Here is a 20,271-nt window from a genome sequence, read left to right on the forward strand (position 1 = left end):
GAAATGTACATACAATGTACACGACGTGACATTGACGATGACGGGGGGACATCCGGCACAACGCTTGGAGATGGACAGTGAAATTAACGTAGGAGTGACATTGATTTGAAGGATTAACTCTGTTGTAATATCCATTGTCGCCTACATGGTTTAAGCTATTGTTTATATCTGGAATACACGTGCGGCATTTTGGAGAAGAGGGATGCAAAGCTTTTTAAAAAAAAAAATAGGGGCAAACGTAAAATACAAAATCGCTAGCATTTTTCGGGAGGTGATTTCGTTTACTGGGCAAAAATTAACAAAATCATCGTGTATTTGTTGATAATTGTCATCAAATTATTCAGCTGTATGTGTTTGCACATGCAATTTCACTTGTATAGTGTTGCCACGTTAATCTCCAAGATTTATGTAGGGATGATTGTTTGTATCTGAGGTTGGGTGTAGACCCTTTACTGTTCCGAGGCAGGGTGTGGGGAGTGGTGGGTCTGTGACAAGGCTTTAGTACCACCCACCCCACCCTGCAACACATGCCTCTAACGCACCAGCCATTAAAATCAGGTTTGTTATATACGGAATGTCAACGCTCGAGACCAACCAGTCTCGATTATCTACCAAAACAGATTCCACTGGTCGTGGAAGGCAAATTGACGGAGATGTTATTATGAATTGTTTATTTGTGTGATTATTGTGATTACTCAGCAATATTCCAGCTATATGACGGCAGGCTGTAAATAATCGAGTCTGGACCAGACAATCCAGTGATTGACATCATGAGCATCGATCCACGCAATTGGGATACGTTGACATGCATCAACCAAGTCAGCGAGCCTGACCACCCGATCCCGTTAGTCGCCTCTTACCACAAGCATAGGAGGGAGGGAGGGTGTGGGTGTGTGTTTTATTTTATTTGTGATTTTGTAGTTTTGATTAGTGGTGGGTTTTTTTTGTAGGTGATTATATACGGCCTAGTAGTTCAGTTTTAATAACTTAAAGGAATATTCCCAATGCAAATATTTATATTTCTCGACAGAGATGCTATTGATGTACAGATGGTGATGGCCCACTGCACTGTTCCTATCGCCAACACAATATATGTCCAGTGAGCAATTGTGTTCATGTGTACAAATATTTGTTTGCAGTATTTTTCCAGTCCCTTAAAGAAGTAAAAATAATGTTGTATGGGTATTAAAGTTTTTTTGATAGACGTTTAGAAATATATTAAAATGGATCTGTTTGGAAAGTGAAAGGAAAAATGTTTGTATGTGAGCCTTCAAAGTCAGTGAAAGGAAGAATATTTGTACGTGGGTCTTTTAGGTCAGTGGAAGAAAAGGTTTTCAACACTTGATCTCTGAGGTGAAGTGAAAGGGAGAATGTGTGAAATAGACTGGCTCGGTAAGTGAAAAGACAAGATATAGGACAAACGTGTTAGATATTCTATGAGTATAATACAGCTACAAGTAGTCACCTTTAACGCTTTGGTCAGAAATACGAATACCCACAACTATAATTATAGACAAGTCTACCATGTGAAACACAAATACACACATTGAGGGTGAGTTTGGATGAGTTGGGGTGAGTTGGGGTGGAATTGAGTTGAAGGTCGCGTTCACGACTATTGCACATATATTGTGACGTGCATGCTCTTGTGTGTGCATTTGTGTCAATGTATGTCTGTGTATGTGTTTGTGTTAGGTTTGTGTGTGCGCGTGTGTGTGGCTGCTTGTACTAGTCAGGACCAATGTCGGTTCTATAGTGCCAACCCACTGAGACACCATGCCGCAGTTTAACATGAATACCCCACTCAGACACAGTGTACTGACTCCGAGACCACCAGTCCTTGCTTTGTGACCTTAATGCCGAGCATCAGGCAGGGTAACAACAAGTACCATCTGTGAACGGCTTTTGGTATGTCGCATCAAGGGAATCGAACCAATAATTAGGTTGTGATTTCTGTTCTACTGGAGTTAATGTCTACCATGTATTGTCCTGTTGAACTATCGCACGCGATCTTCATCAAGTATGACCTTTACCAACGGACATAACTCCTAGCTCATGGTTCATTGTAGGCTTTATTCCTAGATCAGGACTATTGTACTGGGAACAGATGAACAAAGTTCAGACACGTTATCCTGCGCCTATGTATTGATGGATGTGCACGAATATGTTTTTTCCTCCCCTTAATAACAGGGGTTTAATGTGGGCACAGGTATGGTGCTGACAAACCTAGAAACATAATCGGGGCGAACCAGGATTCGAACCCACAATCATAGATTTCAGACGTGCCCAATGGACGCAACTCTGCACAGCGAATCGCGGCGCCCTAGACGACTGGGCCACCCGTGCCCTCCTGAGACATTTGAAACGGAACACCCTGTAACGCAGATAGTTTCACAAGATCCTTATCGCATCCCCATCTTTAGCTCAGCTTATACTTTGTTTTAATCTGTTTCCTCAAACAGATCACGTTAAATGGATCTCATTATTCGTTAAAATGTATGTAATGAGTAAAAGTAAGTATACTTTTGAAAATTGAATTTGATAAAAAAAATTACAAACGTTATCAAACTTTTCTGGGCTGAAAACAGTCGCCGAAATACTCCAAACCTTAAGATCCAAAACACAAGGATGATGCCCGTATGATATACGTTTTCTGTTGCTTCACTTTTAGCCCCCATCAGAAATGGGGTATGTTTGTTTGCCCGGCATGGTATCAGAAACAACGCGATCTTTAGCTGGAAGTATCGCACCAGTCGGGCGCATCAGTACAACACAATATTGTGTTGAAGAAATGGGAATTGCTTGGTCACAATGGTCGGGGATAATATATAGAACGGGCATGGCAGAGATTTGGGGATACCAAGTCTCCAGTTGTTGTAGCAACCATTGCTTGTCGTAAGAGGCGACTAGCGTGATCGGGTGGTCAGGCTCGCTGACTTGGTTGATGCATGTCACCGTATCCCAATTGCGAGGATCGATGCTCATGATATCAATCACTGGATTTTCTGGTCCAGACTCGATATACAGACCGCCGTCATATAGCTGGAATATTGCTGGGTGTGGCGTTAAACAACAGACAAGCAAACAATGTCGAGATGTTGTTGTCGATGTTGGTGAGTCATGTCAACCTTCATACGTCGGTGTTCATGCTGTCTTCCTGATGTTCCCCCGTCGTCATATTGCTGAAATACTACTAAAAGCGACGTAAAACCATATTCACTCACTCTTGCTATCAATCACTGGTGTACTATGATGACCCAATTACGTTGTGAGGCTGTCGTTTTATATTTCTATTTAGTCTTCATAACGGCCCCGTCATTCTTGGATTTGACTTGTGTAACTTTACCCCCCACCGTGATGATAAATGTGTGTGTGTGTAAGGGGGTGGGGGGGTTGGGGGGTGGGGGGTAGCTCAGTGGTGGGTACATGTACGCCCCCCGCCCCCCCCCCCCCCCCCCCCCCCCCCCCCCCCCCCCCCCACACACACACACACACTCACTCACTCACGCCGACTTTCTCTCAGATTTAGTGCGAATGGAGTTGTGATTCATTGGTAAAATACATTCTTCCCAACTGACGTCACTTAACTGTTTTAATCGGTTGCAAGTGAATTAGTCTCACTCACTCACTCACTCACTCACTCACTCACTCACCTTGATTGTCGTTGCACAAAGATTGTAACGTGGCACATCAGATCCATCATTTCACGTGGCCCGTTCAAATATCGTTTCTTAATCTAATCACGCATGATTACAAAATCATGAGCGCATTGTAATCAAACATACATCTATTATACTGCTCAACAAAAGTTAAACAAACACTAGCAACATAACATTTGAATAACATTCTCCTGCCATTGTAAGCGTGTTCCTGACACCCCGCCTGCAAACATCACGTCGTACTATACTTGTCTCCATAAGTAACGCAACGACAAGCCATTTACTTCTAATATAGCCCTGATGATTTTATTGATAAAATACACTACACAGCGAACGCACATCAATAATAACTAACAGTAATTCTCACCGTTTTAATGCACCTATTGATTCCGTTCCCAAAGTCTCGGAAAGCCATTCCCGATATTTACTGTTATATCGGTCGGGCTTGCGAGGACTCGTCAGTTTCCTGCTTCGCAAACACAAACTTGGTAGCGCTGGAGTGAAATATTTCATGTCAACGTTGCATGGGCCTCCGCAAATCTGTTTAGTGGGAAAAAGATATAACTGTTATCAAAACTAATGAGGCGTTAGGAGCCGGTCTCGTTTGCATCGCGTGCAACTTCAACATTGGAACGGGGATAGTGAATGGCCACTGACGACAGTGAAAGGTAGGGGTTTGGTTAGTGGGTATAAGATGGGATCACCGTACTCCGTCCGTCAGTCGGAAGTTGAAGTGCACTTATTAAAACTGACATCCGTACACTTTGGAACAAAACCGTTGTATGGGCCGATTGTACAACGCGGATTCGCAAATCAGAGTGAGTGAGTGAATGAGTGAGTATGGTTTTACGCCGCTTTAAGCAATATTCCAGCAACATCGGCGGGGGACACCAGAAATGGGCTTCACACATTGTACCCATGTCGGGAATCGAACCCGGGTCTTCGGCGTGACGAGCGAACGTTTTAACCACTAGGCTACCAAACCGCCCCTTCGCAAATCAGACGGAATGGAGGAATTCTGGTCATCATTCAGGATGATGGGGGACGGACAAGCCTGATTACTGGGTGTGTATTGGGTTGGGGTCCTGCAACACAGTTAAATGGTGCTTCCTATGCAAGTGATGGAAATGTGCCATTGTCAACCCACCTCGTTAAAGATGGGTACCCGGAAGGATTAGATCGTTGTGAGAGTGAAACATGTCTAGACTCAAATTGAATGAATGCACATCATCGTACTACATCATCCTCATTCCTACTTCGACTGCTACCACAACTACTTCTACTACTTCGGAGGAGAGAGGGCGGTCGGGTAGCCTAGTGGTTAAAGCGTTCGCTCGTCACGCCGACATGGGTACAATGTGTGGAGCCCATTTCTGGTGTCCCCCGCCGTGATATTGCAGGAATATTGCTAAAAGCGGCGTAAAACCATACTCCCTCACTCACTCACTCACTCGGAGGTGAGATGTAATACCCTGGATACACGAGGATGATACTACAACCCTTGCATGCCAACCTGATCGGCAGCAAAATCCCACTAGATAGTTCGACTTCAAGACGTTTCATTACAAACTAAAAATATATTTTAAAAGAGTTTTTTAATGACAACTGATATGTTCCGCCCAAAATGGATTTACATCTTACGCGTTACATGTGCTGTTTGTTTTCTATCCAATTTCAAAATTTGCCCAGGGACTGAATGATAGCGTAGTAGCTAAATCGTGCGCTCGCCACGTCAGAGATCCGGGTTCGATTCCCACATTGGTACAATGTGTGAAGCCCATTTCTGGTGTCCCCTGCAGTGATACTGCCGGAATATTGCTAAAAGCGCCGTCAAACGTAGATAACATGCCCGGAGGATGACATTTACAAATTAATCATTTCGAACAGCGTAATAACGAAGGCTTTTGTGTTTGAGAGACACACTAGAACTGTAAATAGCTAGGGGCTTGGTTGGCGAAACAAGACATCATTACATCACGCCAGTGGGAGTGTGCATCAATAATTACTAACGGTAATTTCCACAATTTAATGCGTACATTGATCACATGTCTTTACCGTTATGATAACAGTGGCGCTATTTATACTGTTATCATTAGCGTGATGATGGAGGGAGGTGATCGGCGCTGGATGTACGCAGGACCAGTTCTACACCAGAAACAATCACATTCTTTTATGTGTTTTTTCGGGAAACTGGGTACAGTTTACAGCAAGCGACGCGCACTACACAACCCTCGCTGGGTTTGTAGCAAACAAATCGCTGAAATATTGTCACGATAACTCAATTGTCTCGTCAGTAATGGCGATGTTTTATCGGAATGAGGGAACGAAGGAGTGAAGTAGTGAGAGAGAGAGAGAGAGAGAGAGAGAGAGAGGGAGAGTGTCAGCTTGGTGTGGGAAAACACCCTAAGTGATGTAGGTCTGAGATGTTGCCGCTTCCCCACTGATGCTGACAGACAAAGAAAACTTTAATTGGGCGAACCGGGATTCGAACCCACAATAAAACGTTTCTGGCTGACAGCCAATAGCGAGGCTTCAAACGACGGCTGGGTCACTCGTGCCACTTCTTGGGTGAGTGAGTGAGTGGGTGAGTGAGTGAGTGAGTGAGTGAGACTAATTCACTTGCAACCGATTAAAACAGTTAAGTGATGTCAGTTAGTAATAACGTATTTCACCACCGAATCACTACGCAATTCCCACTAAATCTAAGGGAAGAAGGACGACCTGAGTGAGTGAGGGAGTGATGTCAGTTTGTAATAACGTATTTCACCACCGAATCACTACGCAATTCCCACTAAATCTAAGGGAAGAAGGACGACCTGAGTGAGTGAGGGAGTGATGTCAGTTTGTAATAACGTATTTCACCACCGAATCACTACGCAATTCCCACTAAATCTAAGGGAAGAAGGACGATGTGAGTAGGTGAGGGAGTGAGAGAGTGAGTGAGTGATGTCTGTTAGTAATAACGTATTTTACCACTCAATCACTACTCAATTCCCACTAAATCTAAGGGACGACCTGAGTGAGTGAGTGGTTTAACGCCACTTTCAGCAATATTCGAGGCATATCGGGGCAGGGGAAACCACAAATGGGTTTCACACATTGTACCCATGTTGGGAATTAAAGCCGGGTCTTCGATGTGAAGAGCGAATGCTTTAACCACAAGCCTATCCGACCGCCGCTTCTTGAGATGAATGACAGATATGAAATGTCTATATTAATATTGTATTGACATGAGGGATAAATGCGTTTGTATGAAACGGGTAATCAGGCCCAAAATTCTAACCATCACATATGTGAAGCCCATCATCGTCGTCATCGTCATCATCATCATCATCATCATCATCATCATCATCATCTTCATCATCTTCTTCTTCATCATCATCATCATCATCATCATCATGGGCTATTTATATTGCGCATATTCCACACCATTCAGGGGCATGCTCAAAGCGCTATTATTAACCAGGTCACTGGACCCTATCGGTATCGAACCCTATGTTCAGATAGTTGAACATTGGTATATCCGTGAAGATCCGGGGTAGAAGAGGTCTTCAGAAACCCATGCTTGCCGTAAAGGCGACTATGCTTGTCGTAAGAGGCGACTAACGGGATCAGGTGTTCAGGCTCGCTGACTTGGTTGAATTGCGTGGAACGATGCTCATGATGTCAATCACTGGATTGACTGGTCTGGACTCAATTATTTACAGACCGCCGTCATTTAGATGGAATATTGCTGAGTGCGGCATAACATTGGTAACCTCGCCTCACGACTGCGAACACAAAACCTAAGACAAGTCTCAATGCGAGGTGTTCCCCGGAACGTGTTGAAAAGTCCCCGCAGTAATTCCGTGTATAACGGTACTGTATTACAGTTATTCCCTCTATGGTTTAACTGTGATGAGGTAGGCAGCGTTAGGAGACTGTACTCCACCTGCGTGGTAGATAATTAGATTGAATCCGTAACAGCTCCCATGACGTACCGTTACAGCTACGTCCGGGATACACGCGGAATTATTGGCCGCCAGATCGCGCTCCGACCTGTGGCTGGCCTGCCATATAGACAGGATGTATGGAAACGGGTTTTTCTGTGTTTATATTTGATCGCTGTAGAAGTAATCAACGGAAAATGACGTACTCGCGAAATACAGAACCATATTCAAACTAGCTGGATTTCTTCGACCGGTTTATGATGTCCTGTGGGATATTTTCAATTTAATTATCTTGTGACCTGTCAGTTACTCCCAATTGTAATTGTATCAACAATGATTAAACCATCTCACAGGAATAGTGTTTTATGAATAAAAAAGGAATGTGTCAATGAACTAATGAGCGAATAAGTAATGATAAATAAACACATAAAGGAACGAACGAACGAATAATAAGCAGATATAAATGAATGAAAAAATGAATTAAATAGAAAAAAGTTCGGAGATGTAACACTATTTTGTTTTAATTCTTCTGGTGTTGATGAGAGTAGTTGGTGGTTTCACCTGGGACCGACTTTTAAGGGTTTCAAACGTTTCAATTCCTAGGTTTCAAAAACTCAATAACACCTTTTTGAGAAGCTGTCTCTCTCTGCGTTTTCATTGACCAGGTACCGTGTCACTTTGAATGAAGTGACGTAATAGAACACATAGATGACGTCATAGGCATCCATGACAACCGAACGTGCTGATGAGTAGAACAAGTCATATTCACAGGCTAAGGAATCAAAGAGGTCTTCTGTAAAAAAGTGCTGATCAGATTGCATATCTGATGTCGACGACTGAGAAAAAAATGTATGTAGAAAGAAATAAGTCAATATCTGCAACGCACTGTCACGTGTTTGTTGCAAGAGAGAGCCGGAAGCTTTGCTTCGCTGCAACATCCCCCACCCCATCTTCCAGGAATTCCTGGAAATCAATCCCGTCACAGCATTACAAAGAGGAACTTCGAACCGGCTTGTACGTCGGGATATATATTGTATGAGGGAGGTGATTTAAGCAGGAGGAACTTTGATTAGGTGAAAACAACATCCGAACGACATGCTGAGTGAGTGAGTTAGTGAGTGGGTGAGTGGGTGAGTGGGTGAGTGAGTGAGTGGGTGAGTGGGTGAGTGAGTGAGTGAGTGAGTGAGTGAGTGAGTGAGTGAGTTGAACGCTTCTGCAGGAAAGACCCAGTATTTAAAAGCAGGCCAAAGGTGGAAGCCACTGTTTCAAACCGACGCAGGAGATCTGTTGTCCGTTTAAACACAACATGTCAGATCTTAGCTTGACAACGGGTGGTTAGAAAAGCAATGGTCACACGAGCAGCCACACAATGTCCACACTTACTTCACGTTCTCAATGCTTCATACAAATGTAAATATTTTTGTATGCTATAGATTTTCTCATTGTCGATTATTTGCAATGCTACGCGTTTCACTGACGAATGTACATTTATATATACATAAGATATCCAGCTGGTTCTATCTTGTTCTATATATAGAGGTTATCACGCGAGTGTGTTTGGGGATGGTAAATATCCTGCATCAGGAATAAACATTGTATTTAGCGAGCCTTGGCGAGCTAAATACATAGTGTTTATTCCTAATACAGGATATTTATCATCCCCAAACACACAAGCGTGATAACCTCTTTATCATATAATGTCATGCTTTAATTCTGTGCTTTAAAATCGCTATCCCTCTCTCACAAACATTACCGAAACATTGCGAGTTTTCCTGGAATGCGCGCTTTAATGTTTATTACGTCACAGGGTAAGTGATGTGTCAGTCTGACAGTGACAGTAGCCAATATAGTTCCAACTGAAATCTCTTTCTCATACAGTGGCGAAGCAACATATACGCAAAACAACAGTTGTTTTTAATTGCCTTTCGCGGCAATCCATCGGTCTGTCCGCTAGAGTAACTGCCCTTTGTCAAAGGGAAGCTACTCTAACCCTAGTCTATGAGACGTCACGGGCACGGTCAGACGTTGTTGACAGTCGGTCTGTCCTGTCATAAGGTTAAGAAGTGTAGTCAGATGTACACACAGCGACAAAACCAAACAAGGTAACAATTCAAACATATTTCGGCCAAATCCAACTATTTTAATTTGTGGAGAAGGTTTCAAGTCGCAGAGGTCTACCAGCACAGATATTGCTACTGATCCCGCTTGGCTAGGCCTCGCGCCCTCGCAAGATTGTTTCGAAATTTATACCTCCAAAGTAGCCAAAACTTATAAGATGCCTTAGCTACGTCACAGTTAGACACTGATTTTCAGTATATTAGACTGTTCTTTTGATAATGGTAGCAATTATCCCTGTTGTTTATCCAGATTCCCGATGGTTAATTTTGACTCGATCGCCGAATGACGAGGACGACGCCATGTTTGTTTATAAACAGTGAAAGTAGTCCTACTTGACCTTTGATATTTGCATCTCTATCCGCATATGAGCCCAACGGATATCGTTTTTATCCGTTGGCTTTATCCTGCCGAGAAACCTGCCCATTATATGATAAACATAAGATATCCAGCTGGTTCTATCTTGTTCTATATACATAAGATATCCAGCTGGTTCTATCTTGTTCTTTATACATAAGATATCCAGCTGGTTCTATCTTGTTCTATATACATAAGATATCCAGCTGGTTCTATCTTGTTCTATATACATAAGATATCCAGCAGGTTCTATCTTGTTCTATATACATAAGATATCCAGCAGGTTCTATCCTGTTCTATTAACATAAGATATCCAGCAGGTTCTATCTTGTTCTATATACATAAGATATCCAGCAGGTTCTATCTTGTTCTATATACATAAGATATCCAGCAGGTTCTATCTTGTTCTATATACATAAGATATCCAGCAGGTTCTATCTTGTTCTATATACATAAGATATCCAGAAGGTTCTATCTTGTTCTATATACATAAGCTATCCAGCAGGTTCTATCTTGTTCTATATACATAAGATATCCAGTAGGTTCTATATACATAACATATCCAGCAGGTTCTATATACATAAGATATCCAGCAGGTTCTATCTTGTTCTATATACATAACATATCCAACAGGTTCTATATACATAACATATCCAGCAGGTTCTATATACATGAGATATCCAGCAGGTTCTATCTTGTTCTATATACATAACATATCCAGCAGGTTCTATCTTGTTCTATATACATAATATATCCAGCAGGTTCTATCTTGTTCTATATACATAAGATACCCAGCAGGTTCTATCTTGTTCTATATACATAAGATATCCAGCAGGTTCTATATACATAAGATATCCAGCAGGTTCTATATACATAAGATATCCAGCAGGTTCTATCTTGTTCTATATACATAACATATCCAGCAGGTTCTATCTTTTTCTATATACATAACATATCCAGCAGGTTCTATATACATAACATATCCAGCAGGTTCTATATACATAAGATATCCAGCAGGTTCTATCTTGTTCTATATACATAAGATATCCAGCAGGTTCTATCTTGTTCTATAAACATAAGATATCCAGCAGGTTCTATCTTGTTTACACACAAGATAACGAGTAGGCTCTATCCGGTTCAATATACCCCAGATCACCGGCCGACTATCTCGTTCTATTATACACTAGAACACATACATGTTCTGTCTTGTTCTAAATCCACTAGATCACCAGCAGGTTCTATCTAGTTCTAAATCCACTAGATAACCAGCTGGTTCTATATTGTTCTATATACACTAGATCACGTGTTCTATGTTGTTCTATATACACTAGATCACGTGTATTATGTTGTTCTTTATACACTAGATCACCAGCAGGTTCCATCTAGTTCTATATACACTAGATCACATGTTCTACCTTGTTCTATATACACTAGATCACGTGTTCTATGTTGTTCTATATACACTAGATCACATATAGGTTCCATGTTCTATATACACTAGATCACACACATGCTTTACCTTAACCTTGTTCTATATATACTAGATCACGTGTTCTATCTTTTTCTATATACTCTAAATCACCAGCAGGTTGTGTCTTGTTCTATAAACACTAGATCACCTGTTCTATCTTTTTCTATATACACGAGATCACCAGCAGATGGTGTCTTGTTCTATAAACACTAGATCACGTTTTCTCTCTTGTTCTATATACACTAGATCACGTGTTCTATATTGTTCTATATTCACTAGGTCGCTTGTTCTATCTTGCTGTACACACACTGGATCACCAGCAGGTTGTATCTTGTTCTATATCCACTAGATCGCGTGTTCTCTCTTGTTCTATATTCACTAGATCACTTGTTCTATCTGCTTCACACACACTGGATCACCAGCAGGTTGTATCTTGTTCTATATCCACTAGATCACGTGTTCTCTCTTGTTCTATATTCACTAGGTCGCTTGTTCTATCTTGCTGTACACACACTGGATCACCAGCAGGTTGTATCTTGTTCTATATCCACTAGATCACGTGTTCTATATTGTTCTATATTCACTAGGTCACTTGTTCTATCTGCTGTACACACACTGGATCACCAGCAGGTTGTATCTTGTTCTATATACACTAGATCACGTGTTCTATATTGTTCTATATTCACTAGGTCACTTGTTCTATCTTGCTGTACACACACTGGATCACCAGCAGGTTGTATCTTGTTCTATATCCACTAGATCACGTGTTCTCTGTTGTTCTATATACACTAGATCACGTGTTCTATATTGTTCTATATTCACCAGATCACTTGTTCTATCTTGCTGTACACACACTGGATCACCAGCAGGTTGTATCTTGTTCTATATCCACTAGATCACGTGTTCTCTCTTGTTCTATATACACTAGATCACGTGTTCTATATTGTTCTATATTCACTAGGTCGCTTGTTCTATCTTGCTGTACACACACTTGATCACCAGCAGGTTCTATCTTGTTCTATATCCACTAGATCACATACAGGTTCTATGTTGAGCTATATACACCAGATCACATACAGATTCTACCTTGTTCTATATTCACTAGATCACATACAGGTTCTAGCTTGTGCTATATCCACTAGATCACATATAGGTAATATCTTGTTCTCTAACTACTAGACAGGTTCTATCTTGTTCTATATCCACTAGATCGTATGCATTGTCTATATTGTTCTATATCCACTAGATCACATAATATGTTCTATCATATTCTATATCAACTAGATCACATACAGGTTATAGCTTGTTCTATATCCAATAGTTCACATATATGTTCTATCTTGTTCTTTATCCACTAGGTCACGTACAGATTCTAGCTTGTGCTTTATCCACTAGGTCACGTACAGATTCTATCTTATTCTATATCCATTAGATCACATAGAGGTTCTATCTTGTTCTATATATACTAGCTCACATATAGGTTCTATCTTGTTCTATATTTATTAGATCATGTACAGATTTTAGCTTGTTCCATATACACCAGATCATATGCAGGTTCTATCTTGTTCTATATTTAGTGGAGCACGTACAGGTTCTATCTTGTTCTATATTTATTAGAGCATGTACAGGTTCTATCTTGTTCTTTATCCACTAGATTATATACAGGTTCTACCTTGTATTTGTTCCGACACCGGATATTATAATAACAATAAGAACAAGAATAAAAGTAAGACTACTACTACTACTACTACTACTACAACTAATTACTACTTCTATTACTACTACTACTTCTACTACTACTACTACTACTACTACTACTACTACTACAACTACTACTACGACTACTCCTACTACTACTACTACTACTACTACTACTAATACTAATACTTATAATAATAACACACATACGAAATAATATTATATGCTCGCATCGCTGCATCATTACCTCGATCAATTTATCAGTATGCACTCGATTTTGCATTCTCAGCTCCCTCGGGAGTATACAAACTGCCTGTGAGGCTGTAGAAGTTAACAGTCACACTCCCACCTTATCCACCGGGTACCCATTATTCGCAACATCGCTGACGTAAAACAACATTCACTTAATCACCGTCTTCATCCCTTCACACCGAAATGTGGCGGCAAACCCTCAGTCTACAAATGCAGGTTCTATGCAAAGTTTAGCTTATGACTTAAACTGTCAGGCGTAATAAGTATGCGCTTGAAAAATAGATTTAACCGACAAAATATTTTTTTTTATCAAAACGTTACTACAGTCGCCGAAACACTGCACATTTTAGGTTCAAAACACACCTGTGATACGGTATCAAATACACCACCATCGAATAGACGTTTCTTGTTGCTGTTTCAGGCTCCACCAAACATGGTATATACTTTCTTTTGTCGGAATCGTACAATGGAGATGTTCTATGATTACGGAAATGATCTGCCGGTTTTATTGGATCTAATGGTACACGTGCACATATATGTTTTCAATCCAGTCAAGCTAAAGAGGACGTTGAACCTAGAAGTTTCTTAACTTCATACACCTGAATCAATTACAAAGCGCATTATCTCGCATAGCCAAACGCTGGAAAATTGAATTAATTGAATTCGCATGACTCATTGAGTTGTAACAGATTTGAGTTACGAGTTACGCAAACAGTGAACTACGTTCACAAGTAATTCTGATCTAATGTCTCGAAAACATCTCAACGAGTAATAATCTTTCTATCTTCGGCTAAAGAACAAGTCGGATATCCTGTGTGTGATTTGTAGGTCTCCGTTACGTAAGCTCTCCACGCCGATCAATATCGCGGATCCTTGAAAGGAGAGAAGATTAGAAAACGAGCACCACTTCTTTTCCGAATCGAGAGCCTTTGTAGGAAGTAGATCTAGGTCAACATGAAAGTGTGAAAAGTAGAACCGGGCACTTTTTCAGCTGTTGCGTACATGTGAGAGCAGAAAAGAGAGCTATCAATAATTTATGTTTCATGAAAAACGTGGTCTTTTTAGTGAAACCTACTTTTCGCATTACCCTCCCGTTTTCCATAATTTCCCAGAAGTTCTTTGTTGTGAGGATTACCGCGCTGCCGACTTCCACGGCCGAGTCATTGGCTTGTTAAAGAGGTTCCCGGAAGGAGCGGATTGAGTCTCATGAAAGAACAAGACCTGTTAATGTATTCGTAATCCTGTGCAGAGAATAGAAATATTTTACCCTGTGTGTTCACATTTCAATTTGGGAGCTGAATTAAATTGCTTATGTAAGACACTGAGTATTTGACATTGAAATGTCCTGATCTCTTCTCGATATTCTCGTATTACTATTTCTTATGACAGTCATTATAAACTCAAAAATTAGATTTGAAAAAAAAAATTACAAACTTTATCCATCAGGTCTTCGAAAGGCATTAAGAGGTGATACGCAACGTTTCGGAGTATCTGCTTACTCCTTCATTCAAGTATATACTCTTCATAATAAAGAAGTTGACATCCACAAATTCTCTTCCTTATGTGTATCACTTCAAAATTACTTTTAAAGACTGATTTTTATATCGTTATTTCCTTGTTCTTTTAAACGGTAAGTGTCCCATCTCCAGCTTTAGATAGCTCTGTGCAGGATCGCAGTCGAATGTACTGAAGTCAAACGAGGAGAAAGCCTTCTCTATCACAAGAGGAAAGTAAATATATCGACTTACATTTACTTGTGGGTCGGGATTGTTCAAAAACCTGAGGCAGAACGTCTTCGCGTATATCCTGGAACAAATCCTTGTGTCTTAGTGAGTGGGTGAGTAGGTGAGTGCGGTTTTTACGCCGCTTTTAGCAATATTTCAGCAAAATCTCGGCGGGGAACACCAGAAATGTGCTTCATACATTGTACCCATATAGGGGAATCGAACCCGGGTCTTCGGCGTGACGAGCAAACGTTTTAACCACTAGGCTACCAAACCGCCCCATTTTTGATGATGACAACGACGATGCTGATGGGGATGGTAATAATAATGCTGCTGCTGCTGCCGATGATGATGATGTCGATAATGATATCGCTGGTACTGGTGATGAAGATACAAATGCTGCTGCTGCTGCTGCTGCAGCTGATGATGGTGATGGTGATGGTGGTGGTGATGGTGATGATGATGTCGATAATGACATTTTTGGACCTTAAGTTTTCAGAGTTTCAGTGCCTGCTTTCGTCCTTGTAATATACTGATAGTGTCTGTACTTTTTTTGTCAAATCAAATTTTCAAGTGTATACTTTCTCTTCCTCGGCAGTTTATTAATCATTAAGTAAATATAGTTTTGTATTTAAACCCCAGGCCTTCCATGCAGTAGATAAGATTATCGTTGTTAACCAAATTCTGATTATGATTTGAAATGCCCCTCAGCGTAGCGTTATATAATATTCCACTCAAGATGCACTTACCCAGATATTCTTTGTCCTGAGAGATGCGTTATATTCCCAACAATAACCTAAACAAATTATAAAAGCACCATTGGTCGCGAGTAAATACTGAAAGATAATTTGGGACGCCATTATTTGAAGAACAACGAAAATATTGTTTCAGACAGAACTCAAACAATCCATATTTTTTAATTGCTTGTTGCGGTAAGGAATCGAAAGCTTTCAAAAAGGACATACCGCAGCAGGCACTCAAACCGCATGGCTATTCTAACAATTGAAACCGGTTGTTGCAGCGATACACAAACATATTGAGCGACTGGACGAGTGTGTACAAGCATCGAGTGTAGCTTTGCCAGCGTGTTAGACGCGTTAACGCTGAGAGGGTTGAATACAACGTGACGCTGTCTGAACATGTGAGATTCCAAGTAATATCAAAATAACATCAAGTTATAAAAGCACTATTTGTTAAAATTCAATACACAACTCTTTCTGATCATCTCCCGCTGAAAATTTGATTTGCGAGTTGTCGGGTGCAATTAGATTAACATGTACACCAGCGCTCGGCGAATACACAATGGCGTTAATCGCACTGGCGGACAGAAACATTGCCGACAATTGTTGACTGTCGAGAGTCGAAGTGAAAATCTCAGTATGGGATGGCAATTATTCCAAGCCGTTGACCTGTGCCGATGAAGTTTATACGGTTGGAATGGGCCCGAGAAACAATTCATCTCAATTTGGATACACTAGTTTCAGCGTAGCCCGGATGAGGGGGAAAGAGGGCCTCGTTTAAACATTAAACGTGCATGTGTCTTGAGAAAACGACGTCAGTGGGTGATCCCACAGACAAAGAACGACATATTGTGGAGGGAATTTAACGAGAGGAAAGACAACGATTCATTATAAAGGTAATATACAGAGGATATGTGGCGTTTCTTGTCAAATAATATGTTTGTCTTACCGAGTGACATTAAAGAGTTGATATTGTCACAGGCAGATGTCATAAAGCTGTTAAAAGATCAGAAAGTATTCTATTAGTTATTTGTTATGTTATACATGTCCGTATGACAACACCTCAGTGTTGTTTAGTTAAACATGAAGTGTAGGTTTTGCTCGGGTGAAATATCGTTCTCGATTTTGTTTTCGGGTTTAAAGGCGTAACTGCACTTATATAGCGACGTGTATATGTGAGTGAGTGAGTGTATTGTTCCGAACTGATTCCGGTTCTATAGTGCAAGCCCACTGAGCTGACATGCCCTAGTTTAACACGGATACCCCACTGATGCAGGGTAATAACAAGATACATCTTCTCACGTAGTTTTCTAAGACGCGGCCGGGGATCGAACCACCGACATTCTGCTCTCCCGGTAGACACACTATCCACGATTCACGGTAAAATTCATTCATAAATACAATTAAGCTTTTCAGTGGGATTGAGGTTTGTTTGTTTGTTTGTTTGTTTGTTTGTTTGTTTATTGTTTAACACCGCTCTCAGCACTATTCCACTATTGTTGCCTCTTACGATGAACATCTTTTACGGCAAGCATGGGTTTCTGAAGACCTACTCCACCCCGGATCTTCACGGGGGATAGAGTGATGAGCATCATATGCTCGATGGTAGTTGGGAGACTTTGTGCCAAAACGTCTGGCTTCGAACCCGGAATCCCCCCATGATAAAGAAACTAGCCGCTTTGCGTTCTTGAAATCTCTGATCATTAAGGTCAAGGCCGCGACGCACACGTGACACATGTCTCTGTCATAGACGCAGGGAAACCATGTCTGTTGATTAATGGCCGACTTGATTGAAGATAAGCGGCCCTGTATGCTAAAGTGGGTTTACGAAATGTGCTGTCATGAAATATCAATCCTGTAGTTCACCAAATGTTTACATTTGTCAGTGAACACAAAAAACAAAAACGTCAACGCCGAAGAATTATCAATCTCAAATTCCACATGGTGGAAACGGCGAAATAGTGATGAGCAATGCATGAATGGATGACTGAATGTCTTGATGACACGAGGGGTACGCTAGAAGGGTAGGAACTCCCTGTCTACCGGTATCTACCCCCACTCACACAATTATCATGAAACCATAGCCCATGAATAAGAAGGTGTGTAAACTCCATGTAAAGTGGGGCGGTGGGGTAGCCTAGTGGTTAAAGCGTTCGCTCGTCACGCCGAAGACCCGGGTTCGATTCCCGATATGGATACAATGTGTGAAGCCCATTTCTGGTGTCCCCCGCCGTGATATTGCTGGAATATTGCTAAAAGCGGCGTAAAACCATACTCACTCACTCACTCACTCGAAAGTACTATTCGTGATGGCCGTATTATGTTTACCCCGAACGGTCGCTATGGTAACTTGCCAATACACAGAGTTACATACACGAAACAGTTTATGCAACTTGACAATTTCGACCACGTTTCCTTCTTTCATAATATTTGCTAAATGGTTGGAATGTATGAATACACAATGCCATTTAGAAAGTGGTCAAATGTAACAAATGTTATATTTGGGATAACACTTTCTTACTAGGCTACCCGACCGCCCCATAGTACTTTCGACCCATCTCCGAAATCGGCGACTGACCTCGACAATAAGCTGGTGTAATTTAGAAAGAGTCCCCAGGTTTATTTCACGAATCATACGATGTATTGTACGTTGTTTGTTTAACCCTGCATTTCGTCCAGTTTAGATGAGAAGGCATGCGTATCACCGTTTCATATCAGAAACATTATCAAAAGGTTTTGTAAGGAAAATATTTCTAAGAGAGCCATTTAGGCACGTGGAGCTATACTAATCATGCCATTGTGATTTTAACGATGCTATTGGCACTGTAATATAAAGATTTTGCATTTGCACACAATATTTTCCAATCAGGTTCACTGACCCTCACCAAGAACACAAATTGCCAAAAACAAAATTGTGATGTATGACAATCAAATCATTTGCTTCATCGCCATCCCCGATTTGTTTCTTGCACTATGGACCAACCTCTGAGACCTCGCCTGATTATCCCCGGGCTACACAGTACCGTTATCCCACACGGACCTTCATCTAAACTTCTAAAGAACGACCCCATGTACCAAGTCTCCCGTTACACGGGTCACGGACTAGCTAAACAAAAAAGTCACCCCCAAGTGACCGACTCTGCACATAATTCACTCTCATAATTAGATTGTTCCAGTACACATCTCCACATTGAGAGATTTACGTGTGTCTTGATGAATAATTGTATAGCGTGGCACATGCACCGACTGAAGGAGAAGCTGCACTAGGAATCCTTGATGAAATGACATCGTCACTTGTGTCTTTCTGTGGGTTAATTTAGCTGCGTCAAATCTACATACGTCAAAGATGAAGAACGTGAGGATGGGCACTTGCCTTTGGGGTTTTGAAAGGAGCCATCGGCGGAGATGGACACGCCCACCTTGTCGAGAACACCTGGCGTCATGACTTTGAGTCATTGTTATGATGTAGTCGGAACCGTACGATAGATGGTCATGGTGTCTTTCATTTACAGATAACGAAAATATGGTGTACTTGTAGCTCGCTTTTTGTTTACTCTGCTCTCAGGTTATTGGTCATGTTGACACGTACAGGAGTAGGAAAGTATGGTGTACTTGTAGCTCGCTTATTGTTTACTCTGCTCCCAGGTTGCTGGTCATGTTGACACGTACAGGAGTACGAAAGTATGGTGTACTTGTAGCTCGCTTATTGTTTACTCTGCTCTCAGGTTATTGGTCATGTTGACACGTACAGGAGTACGAAAGTATGGTGTACTTGTAGCTCGCTTATTGTTTACTCTGCTCCCAGGTTGCTGGTCATGTTGACACGTACAGGAGTACAAAAGTATGGTGTACTTGTAGCTCGCTTATTGTTTACTTTGCTCTCAGGATGTTGGTCATGTTGATACGTACAGGAGTACGAAAGTATGGTGTACCTGTAGCTCGCTTATTGTTTACTCTGCTCTCAGGTTATTGGTCATGTTGACACGTACAGGAGTAGGAAAGTATGGTGTACTTGTAGCTCGCTTATTGTTTACTCTGCTCTCAGGTTGCTGGTCATGTTGACACGTACAGGAGTAGGAAAGTATGGTGTACTTGTAGCTCGCTTATTGTTTACTCTGCTCTCAGGTTATTGGTCATGTTGACACGTACAGGAGTACGAAAGTATGGTGTACTTGTAGCTCGCTTATTGTTTACTCTGCTCTCAGGATGTTTGTCATGTTGATACGTACAGGAGTACGAAAGTATGGTGTACCTGTAGCTCGCTTATTGTTTACTCTGCTCCCAGGATGTTTGTCATGTTGGTACGTACAGGAGTAGGAAAGTATGGTG

General features: G+C 41.3%; 1 protein-coding gene across 3 annotated transcripts in view; it reads left to right on the top strand.

Annotated features, from left to right (window-relative positions):
* LOC124113561 (potassium voltage-gated channel subfamily H member 7-like) overlaps window positions 1-20,271 on the top strand; it is a 295,515-nt gene that overhangs the window by 36,413 nt on the left and 238,831 nt on the right. The window contains exon 1 of one of the 3 annotated variants that reach the window (XM_046473964.2): window positions 16,367-16,838. The exons of the other annotated variants lie outside the window; for them this stretch is intronic. The gene's annotated coding sequence lies outside the window, so the exon portion shown is untranslated. Of the gene's footprint in view, window positions 1-16,366; window positions 16,839-20,271 lie in introns of those variants that run through there. 3 annotated transcript variants of the gene reach the window in all.

This window comes from Haliotis rufescens, unplaced genomic scaffold, assembly GCF_023055435.1.
Source record: "Haliotis rufescens isolate VD_foot unplaced genomic scaffold, xgHalRufe1.0.p SCAF_14, whole genome shotgun sequence".
In the NCBI taxonomy this organism is placed as follows: Eukaryota; Metazoa; Mollusca; class Gastropoda; order Lepetellida; family Haliotidae; genus Haliotis; species Haliotis rufescens.